The 12,928-nt window shown below is 36.1% G+C and overlaps 3 long non-coding RNA genes across 10 annotated transcripts; 2 read left to right on the forward strand and 1 right to left on the reverse strand.

Moving 5' to 3' along the window:
• Positions 1-5,846: 5,846 nt before the first annotated feature.
• LOC149032329 (uncharacterized) lies at positions 5,847-6,704 on the forward strand. Of its 2 annotated transcripts, XR_016176764.1 has the most exons (3): positions 5,847-5,987; positions 6,136-6,346; positions 6,419-6,704. It is a non-coding gene; the product is annotated as an uncharacterized LOC149032329 (long non-coding RNA). The 2 variants fall into 2 exon arrangements; XR_016176763.1 differs by having other exon boundaries at positions 6,136-6,704.
• LOC107072407 (uncharacterized) lies at positions 6,339-11,038 on the reverse strand. Of its 6 annotated transcripts, none has more exons than XR_016176758.1 (8): positions 10,926-11,022; positions 10,678-10,831; positions 10,291-10,525; positions 8,471-10,216; positions 8,280-8,366; positions 8,125-8,200; positions 7,486-8,014; positions 6,339-6,979 (listed from the first exon to the last, which is right to left on the reverse strand). It is a non-coding gene; the product is annotated as an uncharacterized LOC107072407 (long non-coding RNA). The 6 variants fall into 6 exon arrangements; XR_016176759.1 differs by having other exon boundaries at positions 6,339-6,825; positions 6,932-6,979; positions 7,486-8,200; XR_016176762.1 differs by having other exon boundaries at positions 7,486-8,200; positions 10,962-11,038.
• A 640-nt stretch (positions 11,039-11,678) lies between these two features.
• Positions 11,679-12,927, forward strand: LOC107072429 (uncharacterized). 2 transcript variants are annotated; one of them, XR_001476580.2, is made up of 3 exons: positions 11,679-11,740; positions 12,207-12,592; positions 12,669-12,927. It is a non-coding gene; the product is annotated as an uncharacterized LOC107072429 (long non-coding RNA). The 2 variants fall into 2 exon arrangements; XR_001476579.2 differs by lacking the exon at positions 11,679-11,740 and adding an exon at positions 11,748-12,127.
• The last annotated feature ends 1 nt before the right edge of the window (position 12,928 follows it).

Below are 12,928 nucleotides of genomic sequence, written 5' to 3' on the forward strand. Positions count from 1 at the left end.
CCCGACGCAACCCTGACGCAACCCTGACGCAACCCTGACGCAACCCTGACGCAACCCTGACGCAACCCTGACGCAACCCTGACGCAACCCTGACGCAACCCTGACGCAACCCTGACGCAACCCTGACGCAACCCTGACGCAACCCTGACGCAACCCTGACGCAACCCTGACGCAACCCTGACGCAACCCTGACGCAACCCTGACGCAACCCTGACGCAACCCTGACGCAACCCTGACGCAACCCTGACGCAACCCTGACGCAACCCTGACGCAACCCTGACGCAACCCTGACGCAACCCTGACGCAACCCTGACGCAACCCTGACGCAACCCTGACGCAACCCTGACGCAACCCTGACGCAACCCTGACGCAACCCTGACGCAACCCTGACGCAACCCTGACGCAACCCTGACGCAACCCTGACGCAACCCTGACGCAACCCTGACGCAACCCTGACGCAACCCTGACGCAACCCTGACGCAACCCTGACGCAACCCTGACGCAACCCTGACGCAACCCTGACGCAACCCTGACGCAACCCTGACGCAACCCTGACGCAACCCTGACGCAACCCTGACGCAACCCTGACGCAACCCTGACGCAACCCTGACGCAACCCTGACGCAACCCTGACGCAACCCTGACGCAACCCTGACGCAACCCTGACGCAACCCTGACGCAACCCTGACGCAACCCTGACGCAACCCTGACGCAACCCTGACGCAACCCTGACGCAACCCTGACGCAACCCTGACGCAACCCTGACGCAACCCTGACGCAACCCTGACGCAACCCTGACGCAACCCTGACGCAACCCTGACGCAACCCTGACGCAACCCTGACGCAACCCTGACGCAACCCTGACGCAACCCTGACGCAACCCTGACGCAACCCTGACGCAACCCTGACGCAACCCTGACGCAACCCTGACGCAACCCTGACGCAACCCTGACGCAACCCTGACGCAACCCTGACGCAACCCTGACGCAACCCTGACGCAACCCTGACGCAACCCTGACGCAACCCTGACGCAACCCTGACGCAACCCTGACGCAACCCTGACGCAACCCTGACGCAACCCTGACGCAACCCTGACGCAACCCTGACGCAACCCTGACGCAACCCTGACGCAACCCTGACGCAACCCTGACGCAACCCTGACGCAACCCTGACGCAACCCTGACGCAACCCTGACGCAACCCTGACGCAACCCTGACGCAACCCTGACGCAACCCTGACGCAACCCTGACGCAACCCTGACGCAACCCTGACGCAACCCTGACGCAACCCTGACGCAACCCTGACGCAACCCTGACGCAACCCTGACGCAACCCTGACGCAACCCTGACGCAACCCTGACGCAACCCTGACGCAACCCTGACGCAACCCTGACGCAACCCTGACGCAACCCTGACGCAACCCTGACGCAACCCTGACGCAACCCTGACGCAACCCTGACGCAACCCTGACGCAACCCTGACGCAACCCTGACGCAACCCTGACGCAACCCTGACGCAACCCTGACGCAACCCTGACGCAACCCTGACGCAACCCTGACGCAACCCTGACGCAACCCTGACGCAACCCTGACGCAACCCTGACGCAACCCTGACGCAACCCTGACGCAACCCTGACGCAACCCTGACGCAACCCTGACGCAACCCTGACGCAACCCTGACGCAACCCTGACGCAACCCTGACGCAACCCTGACGCAACCCTGACGCAACCCTGACGCAACCCTGACGCAACCCTGACGCAACCCTGACGCAACCCTGACGCAACCCTGACGCAACCCTGACGCAACCCTGACGCAACCCTGACGCAACCCTGACGCAACCCTGACGCAACCCTGACGCAACCCTGACGCAACCCTGACGCAACCCTGACGCAACCCTGACGCAACCCTGACGCAACCCTGACGCAACCCTGACGCAACCCTGACGCAACCCTGACGCAACCCTGACGCAACCCTGACGCAACCCTGACGCAACCCTGACGCAACCCTGACGCAACCCTGACGCAACCCTGACGCAACCCTGACGCAACCCTGACGCAACCCTGACGCAACCCTGACGCAACCCTGACGCAACCCTGACGCAACCCTGACGCAACCCTGACGCAACCCTGACGCAACCCTGACGCAACCCTGACGCAACCCTGACGCAACCCTGACGCAACCCTGACGCAACCCTGACGCAACCCTGACGCAACCCTGACGCAACCCTGACGCAACCCTGACGCAACCCTGACGCAACCCTGACGCAACCCTGACGCAACCCTGACGCAACCCTGACGCAACCCTGACGCAACCCTGACGCAACCCTGACGCAACCCTGACGCAACCCTGACGCAACCCTGACGCAACCCTGACGCAACCCTGACGCAACCCTGACGCAACCCTGACGCAACCCTGACGCAACCCTGACGCAACCCTGACGCAACCCTGACGCAACCCTGACGCAACCCTGACGCAACCCTGACGCAACCCTGACGCAACCCTGACGCAACCCTGACGCAACCCTGACGCAACCCTGACGCAACCCTGACGCAACCCTGACGCAACCCTGACGCAACCCTGACGCAACCCTGACGCAACCCTGACGCAACCCTGACGCAACCCTGACGCAACCCTGACGCAACCCTGACGCAACCCTGACGCAACCCTGACGCAACCCTGACGCAACCCTGACGCAACCCTGACGCAACCCTGACGCAACCCTGACGCAACCCTGACGCAACCCTGACGCAACCCTGACGCAACCCTGACGCAACCCTGACGCAACCCTGACGCAACCCTGACGCAACCCTGACGCAACCCTGACGCAACCCTGACGCAACCCTGACGCAACCCTGACGCAACCCTGACGCAACCCTGACGCAACCCTGACGCAACCCTGACGCAACCCTGACGCAACCCTGACGCAACCCTGACGCAACCCTGACGCAACCCTGACGCAACCCTGACGCAACCCTGACGCAACCCTGACGCAACCCTGACGCAACCCTGACGCAACCCTGACGCAACCCTGACGCAACCCTGACGCAACCCTGACGCAACCCTGACGCAACCCTGACGCAACCCTGACGCAACCCTGACGCAACCCTGACGCAACCCTGACGCAACCCTGACGCAACCCTTACACAAACTCTGACTAAACCCTTACACAAACTCTGACTAAACCCTTACACAAACTCTTGAAAAAAAAAAAAAAAAAAAAAAAAAAAAAACACAAAAAAAAACATATACACAAACTCTGAAAAAACCAAAAAAAACATATACACAAACTCTGAAAAAACCAAAAAAAACATACACAAACTTTGAAAAAACCCATAAAAACATATACACAAACTCTTAAAATACCCAAAAAAACATATACACAAACTCTTAAAATACCCAAAAAACATATACACAAACTCTTAAAATACCCAAAAAAACATATACACAAACTCTTAAAATACCCAAAAAAACATATACACAAACTTTTAAAATACCCAAAAAAAAATATACACAAACTTTTAAAATACCCAAAAAAACATATACACAAACTCTTAAAAAACCCTTAAAAACATATACACAAACTTTTAAAATACCAAAAAAAACATATACACAAACTTTTAAAATACCAAAAAAAACATATACACAAACTCTTAAAAAACCCAAAAAAACATATACACAAACTCTGAAAAAACCCAAAAAACATATACACAAACTCTGAAAAAACCCAAAAAAATATATACACAAACTCTTAAAAAACAACAAAAAAACATATACACAAACTTTTAAAATACCCAAAAAAACATATACACAAACTCAGAAAAAACCCAAAAAAACATATACAAAAACTTTTAAAATACCCAAAAAAACATATACACAAACTCTTAAAAAACCACAAAAAAACATATACACAAACTTTTAAAATACCCAAAAAAACATATACATAAACTCTTAAAATACCCAAAAAAACATATACACAAACTCTTAAAATACCCAAAAAAACATATACACAAACTCTGAAAAAACCCAAAAAACATATACACAAACTCTTAAAAAACCCAAAAAACATATACACAAACTCTTAAAATACCCAAAAAAACATATTCACAAACTCTTAAAAAACAACAAAAAAACATATACACAAACTCTTAAAATACCCAAAAAAACATATACACAAACTCTTAAAATACCCAAAAAAACATATACACAAACTCTTAAAAAACAACAAAAAAACATATACACAAACTCTTAAAAAACAACAAAAAAACATATACACAAACTCTTAAAATACCCAAAAAAACATATACACAAACTCTTAAAATACCCAAAAAAACATATACACAAACTCTTAAAATACCCAAAAAAACATATACACAAACTCTGAAAAAACCCAAAAAAACATATACACAAACTCTTAAAATACCCAAAAAAACATATACACAAACTTTTAAAATACCCAAAAAAAAATATACACAAACTTTTAAAATACCCAAAAAAACATATACACAAACTCTTAAAAAACCCAAAAAAACATATACACAAACTTTTAAAATACCAAAAAAAACATATACACAAACTTTTAAAATACCCAAAAAAACATATACACAAACTCTTAAAAAACCACAAAAAAACAAATACACAAACTCTTAAAAAACCCAAAAAAACATATACACAAACTCTTAAAAACCCACAAAAAAACATATACACAAATTCTAACTACACCCAAAAAAAAACATAAACACACAAACTCCTAATAAACCCATTAAAAAAAAAAAAAAATAAATAAATAAATTGATACACACATACTGACTTAACCCTCGCGCGCGTGAATATTAAAACGCACACACACATAATGAGTGAACCTTTGCGCGTGACCTTGACCCATATAATGAATGAAACTCGCGCGCGACCTTGCCCTGGATGTCCTTGACCTTCGATGACCTTGACCTGTAAAATCGGCTACAGGCACGGCCTCACGATTGATTGCCACCCCATTAACTAGAGACCAGGCCCCCTCTAATACTAGAAGACCCCCAATTTTCTTATTCTAATTCTTTACTACTACTACTACTATTATTTCATGCTTCTACTATTTCATACTTCTACTACTACTACTATTTCATGCTTCTACTACTACTACTACTATTTCAAGCTACTACTACATGCAACTACTACTACTACTACTCCTCTTCATCCCATTTTCCAAAGGCTGTCATTCTCAGGAGCAAGCTGAATACAACGCTCAGGCCTAAGCGTGTATTGCAACCTGCTCCTGAGCGCAGCCACAGGAGTACTCTGCTTCTGCAGAGTCGGGGTCGCACCCCGATGCGTTGAAATTCATGCGCTTTGCACCTCCCTTTATACTAAATCGGCTATCCCAACGCTACCGAGTTCAAGACGCCATCTCGTAATTATATATGCAAATGAACTGTACAGCTGACATACATCAAGTTGTAATGGCTTCTCCCTCTTGTCAATCTCGCATGACATCCATTACTTTACTTTAAAATAACATTGCCTTTTATTTTTTTTTTATTCTATCTTATTATATACACAAGTGCAAATATTCTTGTTGATGTTGTTGTTTAAAATCTTTTATAAACTAATGTGCAGTGGTCGTCTATTTATTGTAATATAGTCAAATCTATTATGTGCAATGATTTATTTCTTCTTCAAAGTAACATAACCACGAGACGTGCCAATTTTATCTTTCTAACGTGATATAGCCTCTTAAAAAAATTAATAATTTTCATTATACGTTATTACACATATATGTCTACAAGTAAAGTGGTATTTTTCTTATGCTAACATATCCATACTTAGTGAAATGATTTGTGCTATTTTAATTACATATAACCTCTCTCTCAAGTGCAATGGTTTTCTATTTAACTTTTTACATAACCTTTAGTGCAATGCTTATTAAATTAACACGTTCCGTTCATTATATGTACAACTCACGTGGTTATTACATAATTATTTAATATGCTAAAAGGTTTGTGTTTATAATAAATTCAATTCTCTATTAAAATGTTCATGCATTAAAAAAAGAATTCCTTATACGACAAAAAACACATAAATTTGTTTCATAATTAAATTTTACAATAATTAATAATTACATATAATAATTGATTTCATTAAAGGAAAATTTCAATGGCTTGGATGATAGGATAGGTGACAAAAAAGAAATAAAATTTGACACAAAACGTGGTAATCCAAAGTAACCTAAAGTGTGCAATGGTATACTTTGTAAGTCGACAAGTAACCCTTTAAAGTGCAATGGTATACTTTTCCTGTCGACCTGTCCACCTGTAGAGAGTGCAATAATATTCTTTTTACATTTACATAATAATAGTAAGTACAATGATATTCTTCTTAAGTTAACATAATACTAATAATAATAAGTACAATGGTTTTCTTTTGTAGATCACAAACACAAATCCAATGGTTTTCTTCTTAAGCAGATATCTAACATCAAGTTAAATGGATTTCTTCTTAAGGAAATATCAAACGTCAAGTCCAATGGTTTTTTTTTCTTCACAAGATACCAAACATCAAGTCCAATGGGTTTCTTCTTAAGGTGAATTGGTGATCACTGCAAAAACAGAGAAGAGAATAAGAAAAGAATTATTATAAATAAAAACAATATTATTCACTTAATTATGATTGCATCACTGTAAGAAATTTTGTTAATTAAATACTTTACACTTTACTACACAATACTTTACACAAAAGTACAATGTGACAGCAGGTAGCCATCTTGAATTTGTCCTAGAGATGTGTTTTCTTTCGTCGTCTAGATGGCGATACATATTCTCTCTACCAGTCGGTAACTAAAGTAAAAATTTATGTAAACTTATAAAAAATTAATTATATTATATTAACTCACGTTTTATATCACAAAAATAAATGTATTTTAACCAATATTATAATACTTACTTCTTTAAACAACATCCTATTTTCATTATAAAATACATGATGGTATTTCTACAAAAAAAAACACAAATGAATTCATACAAATATATACATTTTTATGCTCTTAGTCTATTCCCAATAAAATAAGTCTACATTAATAAATTTAGTACATATAGTAAGAACTGCAAACATTAGAATGTTATTAACCATTTCTTTTCTTAATTTGTGATAACTAGGAAACATTTTTTCTATCTAATATTCTTTTCATAAAATATTACTACTCTATATATGGTTTGCTTTTAATGCAAGTATAAACAGTGACATAACCACAACTGCAATGATTTTCTATTTCAGTTAACATAACTTCAAATTCAATGCTATTCTAAACTTTCTATTTCAAAAATATTTCATTAATATGCTAAAATGTATATATTTTAATAATAAATTCAATTGTCTACTAAAATATTTCTATTAAATAAAATGTTCATGCATTATAAATAAAAAAAAAATACCTTATACGACCAAAAAAAAACATATAAGTTTCTTAACTTGTAACATTTACAATAATTAATACTTACATGTAATGGTTGATTTTATTAAAGGAAAATTAAATGGCTTGGATGATAGGATAGGTGACAAAAAAGAAATAAAATTTGACACAAAACGTGGTAATCCAAAGTAACCTCAAGTGTGCAATGGTATACTTTGTAAGTCGACAAGTAACCTTTAAAGTGCAATGGTATACTTTTCCTGTCGACCTGTCCACCTGTACAGTGCAATAATATTCTTTTTACATTTACATAATAATAGTAAGTACAATGATATTCCTTTTAACTTAACATAATAATAATAATAATATTAATAAGTATAATGGTCTTCTTTTTTAAATCACAAACACAAATCCAATGGTTTTCTTCTTAAGAATTGATATCTAACATCAAGTCCAATGGTTTTTTTTCCTTCACAAGATATCACACATCAAGTCCAATGGTTTTTTTTCTTTACAAGATATCACACATCAAGTCCAATGGTTTTTTCTTCTTCACAAGATATCACACATCAAGTCCAATGGTTTTCTTCTTAAGCTGAATTGCCGAGCACTAATCACTAAAAAAAAAGAATAGAATATGAACACTGAATTATTATTGTAAATAAAAACAATATTATTCACTTAATTAAAGCATCACTATTGAATTTTTTGTAATTAAATACTTAACTTTATTGCACGTGGCAGTACACGACACGGCAGGCGGCCATCTTGATTGTGTCCAAGCGCGATGTATTTTCTTTCGTCTAGATGAAGAAACATATTGTACTTGTCGGTAAATGAATTAAATATTTCCATCATTTGATGATAACAGCATAATTTTACCAGTCGGTACAATGAAGTAATAGCTAGTACCGCTGCTAGATGGCGATACATATTCTCTTTACCAGTCGGTGATAAAAGACTAATTTCCTAATAAACATTTTTATTAATTGATTAAAAAGTTAATAAAATCCCAATCATTTATACTATATGATAACAAAATAAATGTATTTTTATAGTATTATAATATTTACCTCTTTACATATTTTTGTCTAGATTAGTTTGTAATAATAGCAGCTGCATATTCTTTTTCCATAATAATAGTAATGAAATGAAATTCCTTGCAAAACAAGATATTTAATAACAAATACATCAATTTTTCTTGTCAGCCAATGGAAAAAAAATTAATATCTTCTATTACCGTGTGTACGTAAAACTTGATAAAAAATTTTGACATGAATTGAATGTCGGTAATATAAAGTATTTGCCACGTGTGTTATCCATATATCTTGTGATGATAACTAAGATATACATTTCTTCTCGTATTCTTTTGATAAAATATTACACTATATACATATATTATTTTCTCGCAGTGCAAGTATGATAAGAGCACAGAGTGCATTAAACTGGAATTGCGTGCAGAATTGAAGTGATGGTTAAAAAATCCCTCATGACTGTATGGGATATTTGTTTATGGATGGAGTCATAGGATTGCGTGGAAAGTTGAAGTGATGGTTTAAAAAACCCTCATAATCGTGTGGAGTCTCTCCTTTTGAATGGTGTCATTGGTGTGCGTGGAAAGTTGGTGTGATGGAATTGCATGTAAAGTTGTTTTGCTAAGAAAAGGGACAGAAATGTTTAGATAATGCATAAAGTTAAGAGACAAACTAATCCACACATATATTTTAATAATTAGTAAAATTTCGTATAACAAAATACATATAGATGTACCTTTGTAGTAACTAATATTTGTTAAAATAAATTGATATAATGAGAACATCCTGAATTCATCTATATATACTCGGATTTAATAAAGAAAATTATTTTCCTTTGGTTATGACGTAATACTATTGTACCACACACACCAATACATCCCATTTGTAACTATTTTCATCCAGAATTGGCAATCACTAATCACTAAAAAGAGAAGAGAATATGAAAAGAATTATTCTAAATACAAAATATTATTCTTTTGATTATGATTGCATCACTATTGCATTTCTTTAATTAAATATGTAATAGTGCACGTGGTAGTACACGACACGGCAGCCATCTTGATTTTTTCCTCAGCAATGTGTTGCCCGCGAAAATTCAAATAATAAGAAATGTTTTTTTATCATTAATCCATAACCACAAAATTAATTATAATAATAATAATAATAATAATAATAATAATAATAATAATAATAATAATAATACTTTTATTATCTGAAACAATATTTATTTTGCAAGTGTGTTTATGTAATCTTTTAAAAATAATTCATAAATATGTCACTTTTTTTGTTGTTCAGTTAATAAAAGTTGATTACTGTAACATGAATTACTACTACTACATATAATTGTACATGCATCGAAATATTTTGTTATATAATAATTAATTTTCCATGAAATTATACTCTTATGGTCACGTAAGAGAATTGAAATATGTATGTGTATATATAGAGTATATATTAATGATGATGCTGCTGATGATGATGATGATGTAACATAAAAGACACAGTCGAGGCAAATTCCTTTCTGATTTTACATTTTCTTTGATCCAATTAATCACCCCGTTCATTTATATAAAATTATATGTCGATACAGTCGACGATGATAAGTCGCAGCACAACAGTTTATACAAGAAATCCTTTTTTGTGTATGTGCATGTGTATTATTGTGGGGTGCAAAATAGACATATAAGTGTTTAATATAATAATGTTAGTTGTACTATTGTTGAATTCTTCTTATCAATCTTGATAATAATGATTAGACATTTCTAGTCAAATTATTTACCTATCCTGTTAAATGAATCAGTTTATCAATCAGTTTGATATAGGTTTGTTTTTTACAAATACAAGATTGCAATGCTTACCTTTTGACAGATTCTTGTCTTGATTATTTTTTGTTACTGCAGCTGCATTTTATTTACATCATATTATAGAATAAAACTCTTGTTCGGATGACATAATCAATACAAATCTTCTAATCGTTAGCCGTAAGAAAATGAAATATATATCCATTGATCCAATGGTGTAATGGACTCCCTTTTTTTGAGTATAACATTCTTGGATTGGAATTTAAAATATAGATCTGCATGCTGATCTGATCTAAAAATATTTTTAAAAGTAGTTTATATATATATCAAAATAAGTTTGAAGAGAGAGAATGTTTAGATAATGCATAAAGTTAAAAGACAAAATAATCCATATATTTTAATAATTAGAAGAATTTTGTATAAAAAAATATATACTTTACTTACTAGTATTTGGTAAAATAATTTGATAAAGAGAACATCTGAAATTCATCTGTATTCTCGGATTTAATAAAGAAAATTATTTTTCTTAGGTTATGACGTAATACTGTCCCACAGCAATACATCCAATTTAACTATTTTCATCCACAATTGGCGATCCCTAAAGAAAGAATTTGAAACGAATTACTATAAATAAAAAATATTATTCACTTGATTATTGCATCATTAAGGATTTTTTTAATTAAATACTTTACACTGCACATAGCCTGTATTTACGATATTCGACGTACATTGACAGGTAGCCATCTTGATTTTTTCCTAGCGATGTGTTATTTTTCGTCTAGATGGCGAAACATATTCTACCTGTCGGTAACTGAAGTAAAAGTTACTAGCGTTAGATAGCGACACATATTTTACTAGTCGGTAATAAAGTACAGATTTCCTAATATATTTTTATTAATTGATTAAAAATTAATGCAACCTAAATCATTTTTTATATGATAATAATAAATGTATCCTAACTAATATTATAATATTTACTTCTTTTTCAAATAAGATTATTATTTTTATCTCTGAACATATTATTGTCTAGAATTTTTTTTAAATTATTAAGAACAGTTTTGCCATTCATCGTTTCGTACATGTTTCGTTATCTAAATGGGAAAAAGCGAACTATTTATGTTAACGTAAGTCTTTGCAACTAGATGGTACCAAAAGTTTTGTTTAGTTGTATCACTGCTCACTAATACCACTAGAATAAAGATATACAAAATGATTAATGTATATAGAAAACTTTATTGATAAATCTGTATCTAATATGTATAACAAGTAGTTAAATTCAGTCTTGGAACACGTGGTGAATACAATGCGTTGTGTGTCGTGTAGTATCTATATGCCAATAATTATTTTTCTTTTTGTTTTATATGTTGTTGGTCTGTTTTATCATTTGAGGTATAGTTATATATGCGGCCTGCAGAGGCGTCACTGTAGATACGTGTCCGCCACAGTTTCTGCTTGGTGAAATGCACTCTAGTAAAATAAGTATGATCACCTGTCAATTTCCTAACCTGTATGTATTGTAAACTATCTAGTTTATACTAATTAAAATGAATATAATATTAACGTGAATAATATTCTATTAAAAAATTGTAATGTTGTTTTATATACACTAAGAAGTTTTGAGTTTAACATTAAATATGTATAAAATTACAAAGAATGTAATTATCTGTAAATTGCACATCTTTGTCATTTCTTTTTAGAAGTTTGTTTTTATATCTTTTTACTTAAAATGAACGGATTTTATAACTCTTATTGTACATTAAGTGCTCTATATTTTTTACGTTAATAATAGATTTTCGAGTTAGAAATCGAGAATCTAAGAAATGTAATCTAAACAATGTCTTTTTCTAAAAAAATGTTAAATCAAATCGTTATAATGGTAAATTCTATTTATTAGGTAAATTATTTCCTTTATGCACACGAGCAATATTTGAAAAGTCATATAAACAACATTAAATAAAAATATTTTTTTATAGGATAATGACTCAGTTTAACGGGGAATTTCAAGGAAAACGATACTTCTAATCTAAATTCCGTGCTTTTAAATAACAATGCACATTTTCTTCAATTTATTAACAATTTTTTTAATAATCGGATGTACTCTGCTTACATTACAGAAAATTTTTACCCTCGAAGTTGTCACTGCGCAGATAAGTTAAAATAATTATATAAAAATAAAAAAGATGCTAAATTTCGAATGTTATAATCTTGATTTCTATTTATTACAGATAATATTTACGTTATGGGCATTTGCAACGTTTTGAAAATCACATAAACATTATTTAATAGAAGAAATATAAAGAATAGAAGAAATATCATAGAAGACAACGTGCCAGTCTGAAAGTGAATTTCGAGGAATACGGTATTCTGATCATATATTTGGTGTTTTTATTACTATATTTGCGATATAAATATCTGAATAAAAGGATATTATATAGAGTGTTATAGGGACTGGAATATTAACGAGATAGAAGATGTGAACTCTCGTGGAAGTAAATGGGACTTTGGTTAAATGTAAATGTATATTTCTACTGTCCATAGTTTTTATGTAAATATTTATACATACACATTATGGGATTGATATGGGCTGGGGTATTAACGATGCAGAAGTGATTAAGTTTCGTTAAAGCAATTTGAACAAGGATAAACATGTAGTATATATCATTAAATATATATATATATATATATATATATATAT

Source organism: Polistes dominula, unplaced genomic scaffold (genome assembly GCF_049000335.1).
Source record: "Polistes dominula isolate Pdom_NZ unplaced genomic scaffold, Pdom_raw_medaka scaffold_35, whole genome shotgun sequence".
NCBI classification, from domain to species: domain Eukaryota; kingdom Metazoa; phylum Arthropoda; class Insecta; order Hymenoptera; family Vespidae; genus Polistes; species Polistes dominula.